Source organism: Arachis ipaensis, chromosome B09 (genome assembly GCF_000816755.2).
Source record: "Arachis ipaensis cultivar K30076 chromosome B09, Araip1.1, whole genome shotgun sequence".
NCBI lineage: Eukaryota > Viridiplantae > Streptophyta > Magnoliopsida > Fabales > Fabaceae > Arachis > Arachis ipaensis.
In genome coordinates, this window is record NC_029793.2 from 103,782,886 (window position 1) to 103,795,527 (window position 12,642).

Sequence of the window (12,642 nt, forward strand, 5' to 3'; positions counted from 1 at the left end):
GCTTCATTCTGCGCTCAGCTCCTTCTTTCTCATGCTTAAAACAAGAAACCATATCAACTAAAACGGCTGTGTGTTCTTGATAAGCACCTTTCATATCTCTCATTGATTCTACTACTATGTCAATCACTTCCTCACTTTTGCTCCCTCTTTTTCTTTTATTCCTTTCTATATATGAAGCACTAGGAGCAGCAGAAGCACTGGGAGCAACAGGAACACCAGGAGTTGGAGGCTCCTAAAAATTGAAAGCAACACCAGCAGGAACATTAGAAGATTATTCAATATTGATAGAAATGAAGAACAAGTAGCCTAACTGATTATACATGCTCTACACTTGTATATACAAGCATTATCTCTGCCTTGGCCAGCAAGACTAACAATATTAACTAACTAAACAGAACCTAATAGAATATTAACTACCCTGATTCTAATTCTGTTTGCATAATTACATTCATATCCTTTTTTTCTTTGTTATTATACTCCACAGAAATGAAGATCAGTATTTTTATCTAAATGCTCAACATGATGGGAATAGTTAAGGCTAGTTACAGGCACAGATTAAAGTAAATGAACTAATGAAGAATCACTCCAAAATCCAAGAAAATACACAGCAGTAGGATCAACAATAAGTGAATTTATGTACATGAATTAGAGTCAATTGCTTACGTACTTGAGAATCAGCTTCATATTCTATTTCGGTCTCTTCCAAATTTACTTGGGTATTTTCATTCACTTGCCGATCACTCAAGGTTGCTTTGCGCTCAGCCTCCATTGTAGCAACTGCTTGAGTTACATTTTCTGCATTGCCTCCTTGAGCCCTATCTCTACCAAATGCTATTCCCAACTCCTCAAAATGTGGAAATGATTTATTATAAAGGCCATTAGCATTAGGATGGGACTGAAATTAAAAGAAAATAAATAAGCAATTAATATTAAAAAGCTTAAGATAAATAAACTTGTATTAAGAAAGTTATTTAGAATTTACACTCTTCCATTCATTGAAAATTTGTCGCTCCACCACAATCATTTTATCTTTGTCGTTCCAACCAAATCCACTCCTAGCTGTGCCCATCATCTCAACTATTGTAAAATATTATCTTTTTAGCAATTTCACCCTTGATTCAATGTGTGGATTAGCCTAAACATAGCAAAACAATTTAGAATTATTACTACTATGTATATGACACCACAATTTATCCAAGCATAACTAAATATAGTGAATGTATGGAGCAGTAATAATCATTCAGTTTTTGAATAACCAATTTATTATGAATAAGGTAAAGTTTATATGTAAGTTGAATATAAAGTTTCTTTTTTTAATTTAACACTGCAATTTTAAGACTACATATATGAACCTTTTGTAAACTATACAATTATAACACAAATACAGAATTATAAACAAAGAAAACAAGTATTATGTAAAAAAATTGTACCTTAAGATCACATCCAGGGATCTTTTCATGCAGCATTTTTTCCAAATGTTTTCCATAACCGGATTTAAACGTGCCATTGTCACACTTTCAAGAAGTAGTTGCAAGCTCTACCAAACACTCAACTAATTTTGCATCTTCGTGTGGCGTCCATTGACGCTTAGTTTGCTTTGAATTAGGTCGAGTATTCTCTTCCATTTTCTATAGAAGCAGAAAATAACACAAGACAATTTTTCATCATCTTAAAGCAAGGAATCACACAAGTATGAAAAGAATAGCAATTAACAAGCATTTCATAGAGGGGAAGCATTAATTAGGCCAAACATGAAATCTCAATCAATAATTTCTATACAAGCATAAAGGCAACGGAAATTTTAGTAAACCTATATAACTTAGTCAATCATGGTAAACTTCAAAGTCAGATTATAACTGTCTCTGAGGTTACTACCTACTATTATTAGAAAGTTGTTAATTAGTTATTCAATATTGTACTCTAAATATAGGAGTAATAAGTAATTTTGTATTTTCCTGAAGTTGCTGATTACACGAGTTTATGTTATCCATACTATGATTCTTAGGAAATACTAAAAAATATTGAGTGAACAAATAAGTAGAACAGAATCAAAGCCACAAAATTTTGAACCCCTTAAAAAAGAGTAAAATATAAAATTACAAAAACTAAAATCTCAACGCGGCACTCACCAAGAAGGATAAAGGTATATAGAAGGATAAAGGTCTTTAAAGAAGTTCTCAACACTATCACTGATGCTGCAACCAGGGTAAGTAGGAGTGCTGCGGGCCAAAATGGTAAACTGATGAGGCTGAGGTTTGGATGAATAAAAAAAAGAAATTCTTCTTGAAGATATGTGTCTATATTCCTGGAAATTGAAAATAATGTTGACAAATGAGTAATAAATTCAACTGTTGCTTTTCAGATAAACCATATCAACTTGCATACAACAATCAATGAATAAGACACAACTATTATCATGTTATTATTTTTCTTTTTTCTTTTTTTAATATTCTATATACCAGCAAAAGAAATAACAAATATTTATGCATTGCATATTCATCTTAAAATGTGTCCCTTGCTTCTCTGCATTTTGGAGGTTCAAAAATTGACTTAAAAAATCATCCTTGAGACATGTCATGTATGTCCCTATATTTCGAAAGTATATAAACTATCTGATAACTATGAAGACAGTGACGGTTTTAAGTTTTTGGTCTCTAACATCTGTATCTCATTTGTGTTGGAACAGCAACCAAATGCTACCTAACCATGGGGATTTCTTCCATGAGCTACGAGATCATGGACTTACATAAAACAGTAGCAAGCAAATGAATCCAGTGACAAGATATATAGCAGAGAAGTGGACCCACAACCTGAAATAAAAATGATAATAGGACAATAAATCTCACATAGATCCCAATACCATATTGCAAAGTAAGAAAAGATAAGTGCAGAGTAGATAAACTCTTCTATAAATAAAGTTTAGTTCTCTAAGGCCACAGCTCAATTAAGGCAACAAAAGTATTGAGGTAGTATTCACCAGTTAGAGCCATTGTTTAAATTTGATATGGTGAAAACGGTAGTTTATTGATAACCATAGTCTGTAAAACCATAGTTAGTGTTTTAATTAATTTTTATGGAATAGCTGATTAGTGTTAAGCATAGTTAACAATAAAGAAAGACCAAAAGGAAACAGAAGACCAAAGTCCAAAGAGAAAGCACAGTATTCATTATTGGCTACTTGGACAAATAACAAATATTAACAAATAGTTATGCCAATTATAAAAGCTTCTAACAAAACTAAAGAATACCACAACTAATAACCTTTTACACCATGGAAACCAATTTTCAATATGAAACTAATGGCAATGCCATGGCTAATCAAATGTTCTTGAAACATCAAAGTAACAAAGAAGTTAGGCATCAGAACAAGACAAAGAAAGAAACATTAACAAATTCAAAAGATCAAAATTCAGCAATTATTATATAAGATTCAAAGAAAACGGCAACAAACAGAAAGTGATCTTCAAGTTTTGTTCAAGAGCTGAAACTATACAACAGAAGCAGTTAATAAACCAGGCAGAAAATAAATCATCAAATCATCAAAATCGGTGACAACAAGCTTAAACTCTTTATTTGAGGCAAATCATCAAACACGATGTTTGCATGCAACATAATCACAGAGAGCATCTAAGAAATCAAGCAAAATAGAAAATAAATAATCAAATTAGCAGTCTATTGCAGAAAATTAGTGTAATATGATGTAGAAAGCATAATAAAACGCAAACCTTAATGAGAGATTCGAAGAGAATTCAAAGAGAATTCGCAGAGAGAAGCAATGTGAACATAAACTCAAAGAAGAGAAGGAGACCAGTCTTCCATTAGGGTAACGGTGGGGCCGGCGCAGCTCCGGTGGCGGTGGCGTTGGTGAAGTGTCACTGATTTGGGAACAAAAACAAAGCTCTGCTAGGGTTTCGCCGTTTCCTTCTTCATAGAGAAATGAAGAAGAAGCTGAAATCTGTATTAAATAGCAGGGGTAATTTAGTCTTTTTATTTCATTATATACATTCCAATGGGATTGGAATGAAGGATAACCAGGGAAGAGATGGGAATTAAATTGGTGGGAATTCAATTCCTTGGAATAAAATATACCCTGGAATGATTTTTTAGATCTTGAACCAAACATGGAAATAAATCATTCCCATCTTAAAATTCCTGGGAATATACTTGCATTCCCTCCAACCACACACCCCCTAAAAGTATGATTAGGAGGAGACTTGAGTGATTAAACCCAAAACACCAAGCGTTGAGAGTGTATACACACCTAGTGAGGGTTCAATTACTCAATTCTATGTTTCCACCTCACTTATCATGTATTCTTGCAAGTTGCTTCATTTTGAAACTTGAATCAATTCTTTAGATTTTGATTGCATTGAATTAATTCTTTGCTTAGCCCTATATGTCTATACACTTGTTTGGAATTTGATTGTTTGTTTTCACCAAATCAATAGGACATTATAGATAGATATATAAATATAGTATATAGTATACTTGCATGCATTTAAATAGTTGCATTCATTAAGTTGGTGACCCCTTTGATTATTCTCCTTGTTTAGTTTAGCATGAGGACATGCTATTGTTTAAGTGTGGGGGAATTGACGACTCCATATTTTTCGATATATTTTAGCTTGATTTGGATAGATTTCATCACATAAACTCACACTTAAGCACTCAAATAGCATACTTTTATGTTATCTCCCTAATTTGTACTTAAATGTGAAAACATGTATTTTTGTGCTTAAATTAGTGATTTTGATTCACTTTCATGCCATTCGATGCCGTGATATGTTTTGTGTGTGATTTCAGGTCATTTTGGCAAGATTGGCTAGGCAAAAGTGGAAGAAAGCATGTACAAGGGAGAATACATGAAGAAAATAAGGAAAAGCACACACAGACAAGTGTGCGTACTGGTGCACGAAATTGTGATCTCAATGGTGCCAAAAACTTGGTACGCACTATCATAATCTCAATTCTTCTTCACAACTTTGCACAACTAACCAGCAAGTGCACTGGGTCGTCCAAGTAATAAACCTTACGTGAGTAAGGGTCGATCCCACAGAGATTGTCGGCTTGAAGCAAGCTATGGTCATCTTGTAAATCTCAGTCAGGCGGATTCAAATGGTTATAAGGTTTTAATAATTAAAATATAAAATAGGATAGAGATACTTATGCAATTCATTGGTAAGAATTTCAGATAAGCGTATGGAGATGCTTTGTTCCTTCTGAATATCTGCTTTCCTACTGCCTTCATCCAATCATTCATACTCCTTTCCATGGCAAGCTGTATGTTGGGCATCACCGTTGTCAACGGCTACTTCCCGTCCTCTCAGTGAAAATGGTCCAAATACACTGTCATCGCACGGCTAATCATCTGTCGGTTCTCGATCATGTTGGAATAGGATCCATTGATCCTTTTGCGTCTGTCACTACGCCCAACACTCGCGAGTTTGAAGCTCATCACAGTCATCCCTTCCCAGATCCTACTCAAAATACCACAGACAAAGTTTAGACTTTCCGGATCTCAAGAATGGCCGTCAATAATTCTAGCTTATACCACGAAGACTCTGATCTTTCGGAATGGAGGCTAAGAGATAAACGCTCAATCCAAGGTAGAACGGAAGTGGTTGTCAGGCACGCGTTCATAGGTTGAGAATAGTGATGAGTGTCACGGATCATCATATTCATCATGGTTTAAGTGCAAGCGAATATCTTAGAATAGGAATAAGCTTGAATTGAATAAGAAAATAATAGTACTTTGTATTAATTCATGAGGAACAACAGAGCTCCACACCTTAATCTATGGTGTATAGAAACTCTACCGTTGAAAATACATAAGTGATGAAGGTCCAGGCATGGCTGAATGGGCAGCCCCCTAAACGTGATCTCTGAACATAAAATTATTCAAAGACTAACCAGAGATATAAAATAAATCACTAAAAGTAGTTTTTATACTAAACTAGTAGCTAAGGTTACATAAGATAAGTAAATGATGTAGAAATCCACTTCCGGGCCCACTTGGTGTGTGCTTGGGCTGAGCATTGAGCTTTCATGTGTAGAGACTCTTTTTGGAGTTAAACGCAAGGTTGTAGCCTATTTCTGGCATTTAACTCTGGTTTGCAACCTGTTTCTGGCGTTTAACTCCAGAATAGGGCAGGAAGTTGGCGTTTGAACGCCAGTTTGCATCGTCAAAACTCAGGCAAAGTATGGACTATTATATATTTCTGGAAAGCCCTGGATGTCTATTTTCCAACGCAATTAAGAGCGCATAAATTGGGTTTCTGTAGCTCCAGAAAATCTATTTCAAGTGCAGGAAGGTCAGAATCCAACAGCATCTGTAGTCCTTCTTCAGCCTCTGAATCAGATTTTTGCTCAAGTCCCTCAATTTCAGCCAGAAAATATCTGAAATCACAGAAAAACACACAAACTCATAGTAAAGTCCAGAAATATGATTTTTATTTAAAAACTAATAAAAATATACTAAAAACTAACTAAATCATACTAAAAACTATGTAAAAACAATGCCAAAAAGCGTATAAATTATCCGCTCATCACAACACCAAACTTAAATTGTTGCTTGTCCCCAAGCAACTGAAAATAAAATAGGATAAAAAGAAGAGAATATACTATAAATTCTAAAATATCAATGAAACTTAGCTCCAATTTAGATGAGCGGGGCTCGTAGCTTTTTGCCTCTGAACAGTTTTGGCATCTCACTTTATCCTTTGAAGTTCAGAATGATTGGCATCTATAAGAACTTAGAATTCAGATAGTGTTATTGATTCTCCTAGTTCAGTATGTTGATTCTTGAACACAGCTATTTTATGAGTCTTGGCCGTGGCCCTAAGCACTTTGTTTTCCAGTATTACCACCAGATACATAAATGCCACAGACACATAACTGGGTGAACCTTTTCAGATTGTGACTCAGCTTTGCTAAAGTCCCCAATTAGAGGTGTCCAGGGTTCTTAAGCACACTCTTTTTTTGCTTTGGACCTCGACTTTAACCGCTCAGTCTCAAGCTTTTCACTTGACACCTTCACGCCACAAGCACATGGTTAGGGACAGCTTGGTTTAGCCGCTTAGGCCAGGATTTTATTCCTTTAGGCCCTCCTATCCACTGATGCTCAAAGCCTTGGATCCTTTTTACCCTTGACTTTTGGTTTAAAGGGTTATTGGCTTTTTTTTGCTCTTGCCTTTTGGTTTAAAGAGCTATTGGCTTTTTCTGCTTGCTTTTTTTGTTTCTTTCTCTCCTTTTTTTCGCCTTTTTTTATTCTGCAAGCTTTTGTATTTACTGCTTTTTCTTGCTTCAAGAATCAATTTTATGATTTTTCAGATTATCAAATAACATTTCTCCTTTTTCATCATTCTTTCAAGAGCCAACAATTTTAACATTCATAAACAACAAATTCAAAAAAATATGCAATTTTCAAGCATTCATTCAGAAAATAAAAAGTGTTGCCACCACATCAAAATAATTAAACTAAGCTCAAGGATGAATTCAAAATCATGTACTTCTTGTTCTTTTGTGGTTAAAACATTTTTCATTTAAGAAAGGTGATGGATTCATAGGACATTCATAGCTTTAAGACATAGACACTTAAACACTAATGATCATGTAATAAAGACACAAACATAAATAAAACATAAGGCTCAAAAATCGAAAAACAGAAAAATAAGAACAAGGAGATTAAGGAACGGGTCCACCTTAGTGAGGGTGGCGTCTTCTTCCTCTTGAAGAACCAATGGTGTTCTTTAGCTCCTCTATGTCTCTTCCTTGCCTTTGTTGCTCTTCCCTCATAGCTCTTTGATCTTCTCTAATCTCATGGAGGATGATGGAGTGCTCTTGGTGCTCCACCTTTAGTTGTCCCATGTTGGAACTTAATTCTCCTAGGGAGGTGTTGATTTGCTCCCAATAGTTTTGTGGAGGAAAGTGCATCCCTTGAGGCATCTCAGGGATTTCATGATGAGGAATTTCCTCATGTTCTTGTTGAGGTCCATGAGTGGGCTCTCTAATTTGCTCCATTCTCTTTTTAGTGATGGGCTTGTCCTCTTCAATGTGGATGTCTTCATCTATGACAATCCCAGCCGAATTGCAGAGGTGACAAATGAGGTGAGGGAAGGCTAACCTTGCCAAAGTGGAGGATTTGTCAGCCACCTTGTAGAGTTCTTGAGGTATAATCTCACGAACTTCCACTTTCTCCCCAATCATGATACTATGGATCATGATAGCCCGATCCACAGTTACTTCGGGTCGGTTGCTAGTATGAATGATAGAGCGTTGGATGAACTCTAACCATCCTCTAGCCACAGGCTTAAGGTCATGCCTTTTCAATTGAACCGGCTTGCCTCTTGAGTCAATTTTCTATTGAGATCCTTCCTCACATATGTCCATAAGGACTTGGTCCAACCTTTGATCAAAGTTGATCCTTCTAGTGTAGGGGCGTGTGTTTTCTTCCATCATTGGTAAGTTGAACACCAACCTTACATTTTTTAGACTGAAATCTAAGTATTTTCCCCGAACCATTGTAAGCCAATTCTTTGGATTCGGGTTCATACTTTGATCATGGTTCCTAGTGATCCATGCGTTTGCATAGAACTCTTGAACCATTAAGATTCCGACTTGTTGAATAGGATTGGAGAGTACTTCCCATCCTCTTCTTCTAATCTCTTATCGGATCTCCGGATATTCGCCCTTTTTGAGCTTAAAAGGGACCTCAAGGATCACATTTTTCTTGGTCATAACTTCATAGAAGTGGTCTTGATGGACCTTTGAGATGAATCTCTCCATCTCCCATGACTCAGAGGTGGAAGCGATTGCCTTTCCTTTCCTCTTTCTTGAGGTTTCTCTAGCCTTAGGTGCCATTAATGGTTATGGAAAAATAAAAAGCAACACTTTTACCACACCAAACTTAAAATATTTGCTCGTCCAAACGAGCAAAAGAAGAAAGAAAATAGTAGAAGAAGAAGAAAATGGAGGAGATGGAGTGGAAGAGTGTATTCGGCCAATGGGGAGAAGAAGTGTTTGTAATGTGTGAAAATGAAGTAGTGTTGAGGGGTTTATATAGGGGTGGGGGGAGGGTAGGTTTCGTGTATTAGGGTTGGGTTTGGGAGGGAAATGGATTTTGAATTTAGAGGTAGGTGGGGTTTTTGGGGAAGAGTGGATAGATGTGAGTGGTGAAGGGTATTTGGGGAAGAGATATGGAAGTAATTGGTGAAGGGTATTTGGGGAAGAGTGTTATGAAAGGGTGTGAAGAGGAGAGAAGAAGAGGTGGGGTAGGTGGGGATCCTGTGGGGTCCACAGATCCTGAGGGGTCAAGGACTTAACAGCCCTGCTCCATTTAGGCGTGCAAAACGCCCTTGGAATGCACTTCTGGTGTTAAACGTCAGGTTGCTGCTTGTTTCTGGCGTTTAACGCCAGCTTTTCTCCCATTTCTGGCGTTAAACGCCAAGTAGATGCTCTGTTCTGGCGTTAAACACTAGTTTGGTGCTTGTTTCTGGCATTTAACGCCAGCTGGATGCTTCTTTCTGGCGTTAAACGCCAGTCTGCTGCTTCTTACTGGCGTTTAAACGCCAGTAAGCTCTTCCTCCAGGGTGAGCTATTTTTTATTCTATTTTTGATTTTTCAGTTGTTTTTGTGACTTCACATGATCATCAACCTAAAGAAAACATAAAATAACAATGGAAAAGAAATAGAGATAATTAAATAGCATTGGGTTGCCTCCCAACAAGCGCTTCTTTAATGTCAATAGCTTGACAGTGAGCTCTCATGGAGCCTCACAGATAATCAGAGCAGGGTTGTGGCCTCTCAACACCAAACTTGGAGTTTGGTTGTGGCCTCTCAACACCAAACTTAGAGTTTGGTTGTGGCCTCCCAACACCAAACTTAGAGTTTGAATGTGGGGGTTTTGTTTGACTCTATATTGAGAGAAGCTTTTCATGCTTCCTCTCCATGGTTACAAAAGGAGACCCTTGAGTCTTAAATACAAGGTGATCTTTATTTAACTGAAGGACCAACTCTCCTCTGTCAACATCAATCACAGCTTTTGCTGTGGCTAGGAAGGGTATGCCAAGGATGATGGATTCATCCTCATCCTTTCCAGTGTCTAGGATTATGAAATCAGCAGGGATGTAAAGGCCTTCAACCTTTACTAGCACGTCCTCTACTAGTCTATAAGCCTGTTTCATTGATTTGTCTGCCATCTCTAGTGAGATTCTTGCAGCTTGTACCTCAAAGATTCCCAGTTTCTCCATTACAGAGAGTGGCATGAGGTTTATCCCTGACCCCAGGTCACACAGAGCCTTCTCAAAGGTCATGGTGCCTATGGTACAAGGTATAAAGAATTTTCTGGGATCTGGTTTCTTCTGAGGTAATGTCTACCTCATTAATGCACTCAGTTCATTGGTGAACAAGGGGGGTTCATCCTCCCAAGTCTCATTACCAAATAACTTGGCATTCAGCTTCATGATTGCTCCTAGATACTTAGCAACTTGCTCTTCAGTGATGTCTTCATCCTCTTCAGAGGAAGAATATTCATCAGAGCTCATGAATGGCAGAAGGAGGTTCAATAGAATCTCTAGGGTCTCTGTATGAGCCTCGGATTCCTTTGGTTCTTCAAAGGGGAACTCCTTTCTGTCCAGGGGACGTCCCATGAGGCTTTTCTCACTGGGATTCATGTCCTTCTCACTTTCTCCAGGTTCGGCCATGTTGGTCATTGTTATGGCCTTGCACTCTCTCTTGGGGTTTTCTTCTGTATTGCTTGGGAGAGTACTGGGAGGAGTTTCAGTAATCTTCTTACTCAGCTAACCCACCTGTGCCTCCAAATTTCTAATGGAGGACCTTGTTTCATTCATGAAATTTAGTGTGGTCTTGGATAGATCAGAGACTATGGTTGCCAAGCCAGAATGGCTCTATTCAGAATTCTCTGTCTATTGCTGAGAAGATGATGGAAAAGGCTTGTTATTGCTAAACCTATTTCTTCTACCATTATTGTTGAAGCCTTGTTGAGGCTTTTGTGGATCCTTCCATGAGAAATTTGGATGATTTGTCCATGAAGGATTATAGGTGTTTCCATAGGATTCTCCCATGTAATTCACCTCTGCCATTGCAGGGTTCTCAAGATCATAAGCTTCTTCTTCAGAAGATGCTTCTTTAGTACTGTTGGATGCAGCTTGCAATCCATTCAGACTCTGAGAAATCATATTGACTTGCTGAGTCAATATTTTGTTCTGAGCCAATATGGCATTCAGAGTATCAATCTTAAGAACTCCCTTCTTCTGAGGCGTCCCATTGTTCACAGGATTCCTCTTAGAGGTGTACATGAACTGGTTATTTGCAACCATTTCAATGAGTTCCTGAGCCTCTGCAGGGGTTTTCAGATGAAGAGATCCTCCTTCAGAATGGTCCAATGACATTTTTGACAACTCAGACAGACCATCAAGAATATACTTATGATGCTCCATTCTGGAAGCATGTCAGTAGGACACCTTTTGATCAGTTGCTTATATCAGGCTTAAGCTCAAAGTTGTTTGCTCCAATTGCAGGAATTGAGATGCTTCTTCCATAGAAGTTAGAAGAGGGTGCAATAAAGTCACCAAGCATCTTCCTTGCATCTCCACCATTGTTATTAGGTTCGGCCATGTCTCTTTCTTTTTCGAAAATTTCTGTCAGGTCCTCTCCAGAGAGTTGTGCCTTAGCTTCCTTTAGCTTCCTCTTCAGAGTCCTTTCGGGTTCAGGGTCAGCTTCAACAAGAATGTTCTTATCCTTGTTCCTGCTCATATGAAAAAGAAGAGAACAAAAAAGAAAATATGGAATCCTCTATGTCACAGTATAGAGATTCCTTATGTGAGTATAAGAAGAGAAGAATAGAATAAGGAGAAGATAAGAATTCGAACACAGAGGAGAAGAGTGGGTTCGAATTTTTGAGTGGAGGAGGGGTGTTAGTAGATAAATAAATAAATAAATAGAAAGAGATGAGAGGGGAAAGAATTCGAAAATAATTAAAAAGAAAAAATATTTTTGTTTTTATTTTAAATATTAATTAGAATTCAAAAATTAAGAAGGAAAATAAAATTAAATTAAAATTTAAAACAATTAGTTAATGAAAAGAAATTTTTGAAAAAGAGGTTAGTGATTTTCGAAAATAAGAGAGAGAAAAGTAGTTAGGTAGTTTTGAAAAAGATAAGAAATAGTAAAACAAACAAAAAGTCAAGCAGTTAATTGAAAAAGATTTGAAAATCAATTTTGAAAGGATAAGAAGTTAGAAAAGATTTTGAAATTGATTTTGAAAAAGATATGATTGAAAATCATTTTGAAAAAGATTTGAAAAGGAAATTAAAAATATTTGATTTTTGAAATTAAAGTTGATTACTTGACTAACAAGAAACTAAAAAGATATGATTCTAGAGTTTAAAGATTGAACATTTCTTAATAGGCAAGTAACAAACTTTAAAAATTTTTGAATCAATCACATTAATTGTTAGTAAAGATTTTGAAATTATGAAATAAAATTAAAAAGAAGATTTTGAAAATCATTTTTAAAATTTTTGAAAATTATAAAAGAAAAATAAAAAAGATTTGATTTTTGACTTTGAAAAAGTTTTGAAAGGATAGGATTTTTTTTTTTAAATTGAAAATTTGACTTGTCTC

General features: G+C 36.4%; 1 long non-coding RNA gene across 1 annotated transcript; it reads right to left on the reverse strand.

Moving 5' to 3' along the window:
• Nucleotides 419-3,772, reverse strand: LOC107615751. Its single transcript, XR_002354471.1, has 5 exons — nt 3,262-3,772; nt 2,130-2,430; nt 1,431-1,628; nt 983-1,135; nt 419-895 (listed from the first exon to the last, which is right to left on the reverse strand). It is a non-coding gene; the product is annotated as an uncharacterized LOC107615751 (long non-coding RNA).